Source organism: Acromyrmex echinatior, chromosome 2 (assembly GCF_024713525.1).
Source record: "Acromyrmex echinatior isolate Ae372 chromosome 2, ASM2471352v2, whole genome shotgun sequence".
NCBI lineage: Eukaryota > Metazoa > Arthropoda > Insecta > Hymenoptera > Formicidae > Acromyrmex > Acromyrmex echinatior.
The window spans coordinates 25,860,428-25,871,595 of record NC_141853.1 but is presented as its reverse complement, the minus strand read 5'-3'; the positions used below and the strand labels follow the sequence as shown (position 1 = coordinate 25,871,595).

The following is an 11,168-nucleotide window of genomic DNA, read 5'->3' as shown; positions in this document are numbered from 1 at the left end:
GACTGATAGAATTGAAAAAGGAACCGGACAGGCGCCGCGAAAACTCGTAAATGTCAATCAATCTGGAAAAAATAATAACCTTAATGTAGGCCCGAAAAGAGACAAGATTGCAAAGACATTATAAATGTACCGAAGTCACGCAATAGTAAAAATCTAGGCTTTATCATCCGAGACTGACTAACAATTTTATCTTAAAAAACAGGCGCCATGTCGCACTTAAAAAAAACATAAACGCATAGAATAACTTCCAACAGGAGCGTTATCTGAAACCAGACTCGCAACTGACAATGGTAGCATGGTAACCATCTGCTTATCTAGCCATATTTTCCGCGAGAATAACAGAATTCGTCATCCGTCTCGGAGCAATCTTGGCTCTTTAAGGAAAATCATAAATCACTTTCTCTTCTTCTCGAAACTACTCTATGTACTTTAGATCACAACGATAGAACGTTATAAAAATCCCGAGTGACATTGCAACTAACTTAGCATCCTAGACAGAGTTCAACACCCTTTTTTCGGTATAAATAGAGGTCCCGCGAAAGCACAGAGTGTCAGTACCAAATTTCGAAGCACCCGGTTCACGTCAGTACAGAATTTTAAACCATTCAGTCCACGTCAGTGGAGTTCGCGCTTAGTTACTCACTGTCTCGGACAGTGAAAATCATTATAACCCGCGCTAATCACGCCAGTTCGCGATCCCGTCCGAGTGTGAACTTGTAATCAAATCGCAACTGAAGTTAGCCATACGCCACGGCGATTGCCCTTCAGACGCTCTTCGCTGACGACGGATCTCCTTGGCCACTCGCTTAGAACCTACCCGATATCTTGAAGACAACTACTAAGTAAGTTATAATTATTTACAATCCACCCCCGCGTTTCTCATGCAAAAATACATTCATTGTACACGCACGCACGCACGCACGCACGCACGCACGCACGCACGCACGCACGCACGCACGCACGCACGCACGCACGCACGCACGCACGCACGCACGCACGCACGCACGCACGCACGCACGCACGCACGCACGCACGCACGCACGCACGCACGCACGCACGCACGCACGCACGCACGCACGCACGCACGCACGCACGCACGCACGCACGCACGCACGCACGCACGCACGCACGCACGCACGCACGCACGCACGCACGCACGCACGCACGCACGCACGCACGCACGCACGCACGCACGCACGCACGCACGCACGCACGCACGCACGCACGCACGCACGCACGCACGCACGCACGCACGCACGCACGCACGCACGCACGCACGCACGCACGCACGCACGCACGCACGCACGCACGCACGCACGCACGCACGCACGCACGCACGCACGCACGCACGCACGCACGCACTCACGCACGCACGCACGCACGCACGCACGCACGCACGCACGCACGCACGCACGCACGCACGCACGCACGCACGCACGCACGCACGCACGCACGCACGCACGCACGCACGCACGCACGCACGCACGCACGCACGCACGCACGCACGCACGCACGCACGCACGCACGCACGCACGCACGCACGCACGCACGCACGCACGCACGCACGCACGCACGCACGCACGCACGCACGCACGCACGCACGCACGCACGCACGCACGCACGCACGCACGCACGCACGCACGCACGCACGCACGCACGCACGCACGCACGCACGCACGCACGCACGCACGCACGCACGCACGCACGCACGCACGCACGCACGCACGCACGCACGCACGCACGCACGCACGCACGCACGCACGCACGCACGCACGCACGCACGCACGCACGCACGCACGCACGCACGCACGCACGCACGCACGCACGCACGCACGCACGCACGCACGCACGCACGCACGCACGCACGCACGCACGCACGCACGCACGCACGCACGCACGCACGCACGCACGCACGCACGCACGCACGCACGCACGCACGCACGCACGCACGCACGCACGCACGCACGCACGCACGCACGCACGCACGCACGCACGCACGCACGCACGCACGCACGCACGCACGCACGCACGCACGCACGCACGCACGCACGCACGCACGCACGCACGCACGCACGCACGCACGCACGCACGCACGCACGCACGCACGCACGCACGCACGCACGCACGCACGCACGCACGCAGCACGCACGCACGCACGCACGCACGCACGCACGCACGCACGCACGCACGCACGCACGCACGCACGCACGCACGCACGCACGCACGCACGCACGCACGCACGCACGCACGCACGCACGCACGCACGCACGCACGCACGCACGCACGCACGCACGCACGCACGCACGCACGCACGCACGCACGCACGCACGCACGCACGCACGCACGCACGCACGCACGCACGCACGCACGCACGCACGCACGCACGCACGCACGCACGCACGCACGCACGCACGCACGCACGCACGCACGCACGCACGCACGCACGCACGCACGCACGCACGCACGCACGCACGCACGCACAGCCTCTCTCTCTTTCACACACTCTCACTATCCAATTCCACTCGCTCTTATAAATTATACACCCAGCACAGAAGCTTGCAATAACATTGCTGCAACGTTGCAATATTACAATTGCAATGTTGCTGAAACATTGCAAAGATATTATTGTGCAATATTTTTCCAGCAATGGAGCCACTATATATATAGTGTAGTGAGCTCAGATCACAGAACTTTTGACGCATGCACAGTATTGCTTAGTCTTCACCGACAGGCCTCTGCTCATACACACGTAACGATGACTGGCTTGAGCTTAGATACATACACAGTTTAATATATCTAATATATCTAACAATATATTTATTTCATATTTTTACAAAAATTTTTTGGTATTTATGCAATTATATTACTTATAAGAAATACGTATAACGTACACAAAAGATTTATTTCCAAGCGCCATAGTAGACAGATTATTGCTAATAATACTGAAATAGATATTGCTGGCTGTTCGAAACCAATTCTAGATTCATATACTGTCAATAATTTTTTCTAAAAATACTGTTCATGTAGATGTACACAATGAAAATGCTGCAGAAGTTATTTGTAATGTACATAATGAAAGTGCTGCAGAAAATATTTGTAATAACACAATGCACACCGACACTATTTTAGGCGACCATGATAAATGTCAGTTAGATCATAACATTCAGAGGAACAGCGATAACATGATCCTTTTATAATTGATCACATTATAACTGAAAATCATAAATCTATTATGAAAGAAGTAGATAAGACTTATGACAATAATGATGATGAAAAGAAATTAAAAAATGTTATAATTACATGGATTGTAAAGCATAATATCCCCACAATGCATGTAATGCAATGTTAAAAATTTGGTCTCAATATACATCATATAACATACCCGTAGACACACGAACATCGTTGCAAACTCCAAGACAAACAAATGTATTAAAAATATGTAGAGGGGAATACTTTCATTTTTGTTTACACAGTATTATTAAACAGATGGTATTAAAAGATAACGATAAATGGTTTAAGTTAATAATAAATATTGATGGTCTGCCAATATCTGCAAAATCATTACAAACATCCTTATGGCCCATTTTATGCTCAAATACAGTAAATATGACGGTATACCTTATTGGTGCATACTTTGGACATAAAAAACCTACTAATGTTTTTCTGCAACCTTTAGTCAACGACTTAATAGATTTAATTAATAATGGTTATATTCATAATGGAAACATAATTAAAGTTTTATTATTTGCTTTAGTATGTGATACACCAGCTAAATCTTTTGCATTGTGTATAAAAGGTCATACAGGATTTAATAGTTGCAGTAAATATATAGTAAAGGGCACATATATGTATGAGAAGCAGAGTGGAAAGGAGGGCATGGAGTTTTGGAGAAAGATTGGATATGGGAAAGGGAAGCGAAATAGCGTAGGCATATAGGAAAGAAATAAGAGAGGGAAAAATGCTAGGAGGAAGAAATGGGAGAGGGAAGAGTTTTTTAAGGATAGAGGATGGGAGATACAGGAGTGGAAGAGACAGGGAATGGAGGGAAACAGAAAGTACGAGGAATTAGAAGAGAGGGAAAAGGTCAGGCACAGAGAAGAAAGATGGGAACGGATAAGGAAATCGAGATTTAGTAGATGGTATGGATGTATAAAAGAGGAGGGAATGCCGAAATATCTGGAGAAAGGATGGGGGGAAAGTAGATGGCAGAGGATAGCAAGGTTTAGGCTTGGAAATGATGGAAGGGAGGTATTGAGAGGAGGAGAATAGGATGATGTGTCGGTTATGCAGAGAACAAAGGGAGACTTGGGAGCATATCTGGGAGGAATGCAGGAGCTGGAAAGAGGAGAAAGATAGTTGGCAGGAAGCATTTAAGAGGATCCTGGGCATGGGAGGGAGGAATGAGAATAGTGGAGGAGAAGAGGAGGAGAGTGAGGGGAGGGGGGAATGAGGGAGGAAATGTGAGGGAATGAGTGAGTGGATGAGAGAGAGAAAGAGAGAGAGAAAGGAAAGGCAAAAAATGTAAACGGAAATGGAAATCCATAGGGAATAGGCAGAAAGGGTAGCGGAGCGAGCGAGTGCGAGTAGGGAGAGAGAGAGGAGGGGGGGAGAGAGGAAGAGGGAGAAAGAGAGAGAGCGGAATAGTTGTAGATTAGGTTAAGTTAAGTTAGAATAAGTTAGTGTTTAAGTTATTGCAGTATAAGAGTTATGTAAATAATGTGTAATCCTAAGGAAAAAAACAAATATATATACTATGTATATACTATACTTTTATTATGTACAAAATGTAATTGTGCATAAAAAATTTTTAATACTATAAAAAATTTTTGTGCATAATTACTACATTACGTGTAATTTTGAGATCCATTGTAATAATAAGATGCATTGTAATAATGCTTTGCATGCATTTATAAATTTGCAACGTGCAAATGAAATTAAAATTAATATTAATATTAATTATTAATATTAATATTAATATTAATATTAATATTAATTATTAATATTAATATTTTGATTACTAAAATACGTGTAGAGGAGAGAGTGGCGACCGTTACAGCCATAGTTAATCAGCAATTAGAAAATTTAAGGGCAGAGAGTGAACGTTTGATAGAGAGACTTTTTGAGGAAAATAGCACCTGCTTTAACAAAAATAATTATAATATACAGGGTATCATGAATATCCGGCCCCATTCGTTCCGAGCAGGTAGAGTGGACTAAACTGAGTAAACTCGCGGCCCGCGCGCCGTACGCTCGGTGGGCCGTACCTTTGACAATAGTAAGTCGAGCGGACGCGCGTATTTGGCTATCTTTAAACGTTAATATCTCATTAATTATTGCGAGCATTATAAAATGGTAGAGGATTTTTCTACTCAATTTAGTCCACTCTACCTGCTCGGAACGAGTGGGGCCGTATATTCATGACACCTTGTATATTAGGTTTGTTCGCGTCACATCTCTAAAATACTCCTACCATAGCATTTACTCATTCTAACGCGCTCGTTGTAGTGAGTAGGAGCTATAGCAGGAACACATGGAGCATGCTGGAGCATACGACGCGAACAAACCTAATATCTCTTTAGTTTCACCAGAAGCTAATTTTGTAAATATTCTGACATACGGAATGCTGACACTTTCATCTGAGCACAGTTTGTAATTTATGATCATATTTAGCGGATTACATATTACCTAACATATATGCTATGCAAGATAATGGAAAAAAAAAATGTTAGTGGAGAACAGAATCCAGAGAAAGAAACATTTTCAGATATGATAACAGTCATAGAAGGTATCATTGGGATTAAAAAAATTGAATGACGTGTAACTACCAAGCGTAGCTGCAGCGATAAAATACAATGTGGATTGTACGCTGCTTACTCGCAGAAAATTACATGCAACCGTCATAGCGCATAGCTGCTGTGTAATGAAATCTAATGTGTGAGTATTCTTAATTCCGATGATATCCGTGACTATATCATATCTGAAAATATTTCTCTGGACTCTATTCTCCACTAACTTTTTTTCCAATATCTTGCATAGCATATACATTAGGTAACATGTAACTTACTAAATACGAGTATAAACTGCACAGCTATGCTCAGGTAAAAGTGTCAGAACCAGTATCCTATATCTCAGAATATTTACAAAACTGGCTTCCGGAAACTAAGGAGATATTACAATTATTTTTGTTCAAACAGGTGCTACTTTCCTCGAAAAGCTTCCTTACCAAACGTTTACTCTTTGCCTTTAAATTTTCTAATTGCTGATTAACTGGCTGTAACGGTCGCCACTCTCTTCTCTAAAGCTGACTTTTCATATGCAACACGCTGCAGCAGCAATTCGTAGTTATTGGTTAAAAATTTTACATGAGATGACGCACTTCCGACGCAAAATACATTTTGCTGCATCTTATTGATTTAACCGAACGATGAGCAGCAAAGAATTTGAAGCCGAGAAAGTCTGCAATATTTGCAAAAAAATGTGAAAGTTTAGTACATTTATGAGTACATACAATACATTTTTATTAAGATTTAAAGTGATGGGGATATTCTAAATTCTAAATAATTATCTGAAATAATAGTTGTCCAAATTGTAATTGCAGTAACAGTTGCCATATAATCATAAGTTTTTTAGCTTTTTAAGTTTTCCATATTAATTTTCGAGCTAAGCAAATAAAAGATACATATTTGAGGTTAAACTTTAAAACATGCTGTTGCTGTTATTCCTTTTCATGTACAGCAAATGTAGCAGAAGCAATTATGAAAAATTAGCATTACGTGACATTTTTGTTGCCGCAGCATGCTGCGTATGAAAAGGCACCTTAACAGATACAACTATTTTTCTACATATTATATGAGAGAATTTACGTCCACAGTGATTAGCCATCCTTGTACTAGTACTCTGAACGTATTGAAAACGAGCGCTCTGATTTGCTTGATGAAGATGTCTTGCAACGGTCTATTATATATAAGCTAAGAATTTTTGACAAAGAGAATTATAATTAAGTAGCTTATTTGTACATTTAAAATATCATTACTTAACCTCTTCTTCTTTGGTGGAAAAATTTCGCTGAAGTTATTTCATGTTTTGGAACACTTTTCTGCAAAATTTTCAGCATTTTCAGTTTAATTTTTTAGTAATTTTAGCTGAAAATTTTATTTTCACCAAAATTTCAGAGAAATTTCAATGAATATGTCAGAGAAATTCCAACAAAATTTTAGAGAAATTTAAATAAAATTTCAGAGAAATTTTCATTCAAATTCAACGAATTTTCAATATGGTAATTGAAAAATTCCCTTTCAGTATAATTTCAACAATAATTTCGCTAAAATGTTCCAAAACATAGAATTTCAGCGAAATTTTTTTTACCAGGATTATTATTAGGTTGGTGCATATGAAATGTCGGATTTTCTTTACATATGAACGTTTGTCTCCCTGTTTTCGTTATGCTTTTGTTTTTGGCATAACCTCATTTATAGTCGTATTGTCCATTACCAGAGTCACATTTCAACAAAGAAGATTTTCTCAAAAGTGTTTCATTTTGTTATTTGTTTTGAATTTCGTAAGGATATGAATTCAACCGATATTCGTAATTTTTTTATATGAGTATAAACTTGGTAATAATGCTGCAAAAGCTGCACGCAATATAAACCAGACATTTGGGGAGAATACTGTTAACGATCGAAAAGTGCAGCGTTGGTTTAAAAAATTTCGGTCTGGTGATTTTTCCCTACAAAATGAACCGCATGGAAGACCCAAAACGCCTGTGAAAAATGATGCTCTGAAAGCATTGGTGGAAACGAATCCAACTGTATCTACAAGGGAACTTACTACCAGAATGAAAGTTGACCATACAACGATATTGCGATACCTTTCTGAAATTGGTAAGGTGAAAAAAATGGATAAATGGATACTGCACGAATTAACGGAGCGAAATAAGCTGGATTGATTGAACGTATGCTCATCATTATTAACCCGATTTCATCGAGAGCCATTTTTCGATCGGATTATTACTTGTGATGAAAAATGAGTTCTTTATGACAATAGGAAAAGGTGTGCTCGGTGGCTTGATAGGAATGAGGCTTGTCATACTCCAAGGCCATCACTTCATCCACGGAAAATTTTAATAACAGTTTGGTGGAATGTGACTGGAGTAATTCATTACTCATTCCTTCGAATTGGGGAGACAATTACAGCCGAAAAGTACTGCCAGTACATTGATGAAATATTAGGTGTTGGAATTAATTCGTAGCGTTTTTTAATGAAAGAATGTTATTTATTTCACATGAGCATTAAAAAATACATTAATGAAAGTACTTCCCATCACTTGTAAAACGCTACGAATTAATTCCAACACCTAATACATGAAAAATTGAAAATTATATGCCCATTAATTATTAATCGGCATGGTCCAATACTTCTCCACGACAACGCTCGGCCGCATACGTCGTACAAAACAATTGCGAAATTAAATGAATTAAAATATGAAATTTTGCAGCACACAACTTATTCACCGGATCTTTCGTCAACCGACTTTCATTTTTTTAAACATTTAGAACAGTTTTTATGGGCTAAACAGTATGAAAATGAAGACAGAAAATAAAGACTGAAAAATTCCATATCAGAGTTTATTGATTCTAAAGATCAGAATTTCTTTAAGACAGGCATCTATGCATTAAAATCTCGTTGAGAAAAGTGTATCGAAACAAATGAAGCATATTTTGATTAAATAAACAGCTTTTGAAAAAAGATGTAGTTTTATATATTCACTTAAAAATCTGACATTTCATACGCACCAACCTAATATAAATATTTTTTATATTATAAATATTATAAATATATTATAAAATTTTGATTCTTTACCTCACACTTTCTTAAAAAAATGGATTACATTTGATTACTTGTAACCTCATCACGTTTTTATGTTATTCTCATGGCTCCTGCACACTGGACGCGGAAACGCTTGCTGCGCGGCAAAACGAAACGCGATAACCAATGAACACATTGGAGTTGTAAGCTTATTGGCTACCGCATCACATTTTGCCGTGCAGCAAGCATTTCCGCGTCCAGTGTACAGAAGCCATTACACTTCCCGCTCAGTCACGAAAAACGAAGTCATTGAAAAACTGAATTTGATGATTAGCCACTAGCACTGAAATTTAGGTTTGTGGATTCAAAATTGGAATTCGAATTCAAATATTAGAAACCAGACTTGAGATCTGAAGAAGGATGAATTCGGATCTAAAATATTAGTTATTATGTATGTAAATATTATTTTAAATATCTATAGCATATATTCGATACAAAGAAATAAAAATTATAATTTTAATAGTTATCTTTAAATGTTCATCTTTTAGTATTTTTATAGATAACCAGTGTTGCCAGACATGGCCCGCACTCGCGCATGCGCGCAGTCTGAAGCGCCAGTATCTAATCCGTTCGTGGAACTAGCGTTTAGTCGCCTCAAAGAGAAATAGAATTACAGATATAAAGAAATTAAATATATCTGTTATTGTGAGGTAACAATTTCTATATTAACACTATTTACATTATCTATGAAAAGCTGATTCGGCATGCCTTGATAAAATATATCGACAACATTTAAGCGAAATATTACAATTTTACACCAAACTTTATTGTTATTCTCTGCCAAGCAATCTTTAAAGATATTTTCGTCTAACTGAGACTTTCTAAATTTTCGGATATATATCTTTTTGGGGCCTTTTCCTGACTCCAATGCGATTCATTTTCTAACCTTAAATGTACTTTACCTCATTTCTATTTTCCTCTTGGAATTCCTCGTATCTCCTGTTGTTCAGTTTAATGCACAGACTTCGCAGTCCACATCATTACTTTAACCTAACCTAATCTAATATAATGGCTACAGTACTTGCACGCTAAGCTGTAAACAACGCGCGAGTTCAGGGATGTCTGTCACTATAGATGACTCTAACTGTTTCAGGAATGAAACGTGATAAAGTACAAGCCAGTATTCTTGTTACGAATTCCATACTGAAAAGAGGTGAAAAGATTCCCCAGTAGAAGAATCTTAAAATCAAGGATAGTCTTTGAATTGCGGAATGTACTTTTGTATCTTGTCTTTGAATATGGGTATAGAGATATTTTATCCAACAGATTGTTGAATAATTGAAAATCCATTCTGAAGAATCTGCAAAAAGATTCTACATCTTCATAGAGTGCTAAATAAACAGATCTTCTTAATTCGAATTTTCTTTGTATAATCATTGTATTTTCATTGTATATTCATTCTTATATTTCTTGCTCTTCTTGTTGTTCCACATACATAACAAAAGCTGCGAGAATCAGCAACTTTTTCAATTTTGTCTTGCTGAATTATTCATGTTCCAACTAACACTGTGAATAAGTTAGGTTATGTACATTAATTCTTTTCAATTAAAAGCAATTCGTATTTTAATTTCACTTATATTAATAATTTTTAATAATTAAAAAATATTAGTAGCTTTGTCTATTATATTTCCCGAATAATAATTAAAATAAATTAAAATTTACTCTGACTTGAAGGAGCATTGATACTAGATATGATCTGTTTCATGCGTAATTCATTCTAATTATTTAACTAAATAATTTCAAACTTTTGTTATATCAAATGGAACAAACTTATTATATTTACTTTAAATATTATTTGTATTTCAATGTATTTAAAAAATTAGAATTTCATTTGTAAATTAATACCTTAATGTTGATATAAATTACAACTTTTTCTTTTGGAGAATGGCTGCGTCTCGAATCAATGCAATTATTAAGTAAATTCGTTGAAAAAAAGAAATATATATATAAAGCACGTCCATACCGAACGATCCCTCGAGATTTATAATATTGGGTCATCTAAAAACCACGGATACTTTTTAGATGACCCAATATAATATTTATATAAATTACGATTTGCGGTAGCTAACATCACATACTCGAATAACGCTATCTACAGTCATCAAAGTACAACTATTTCTATTCTAGGACTTGAATCGAAAATTAGGACGGATTTCTAAAGCCGGGTTCATATCTTGACGGAAAAACGGAAATCAATCAATAACTCGCGGAAAGCAGAAGCAGATAAGCGAAATGTACCTACTACTACTGTGAGTTCCGCGATTGGCTTCCGCTTTTCCATCAAGATATGAACTCGGCCTAAG

The 11,168-nt window shown here is 39.8% G+C and overlaps 2 long non-coding RNA genes across 3 annotated transcripts; one reads left to right on the top strand and one right to left on the bottom strand.

The window, feature by feature from the left end:
- Positions 1-11,132, bottom strand: LOC105147117 (uncharacterized). Of its 2 annotated transcripts, XR_015544215.1 has the most exons (3): positions 10,711-11,083; positions 9,768-10,371; positions 1-62 (listed from the first exon to the last, which is right to left on the bottom strand). It is a non-coding gene; the product is annotated as an uncharacterized LOC105147117 (long non-coding RNA). The 2 variants fall into 2 exon arrangements; XR_846268.2 differs by lacking the exon at positions 1-62 and having other exon boundaries at positions 10,192-10,371; positions 10,711-11,132.
- LOC147910703 (uncharacterized) lies at positions 3,933-8,117 on the top strand. The gene is made up of 2 exons (XR_015544221.1): positions 3,933-7,951; positions 8,044-8,117. It is a non-coding gene; the product is annotated as an uncharacterized LOC147910703 (long non-coding RNA).
- Positions 11,133-11,168: the final 36 nt, after the last annotated feature.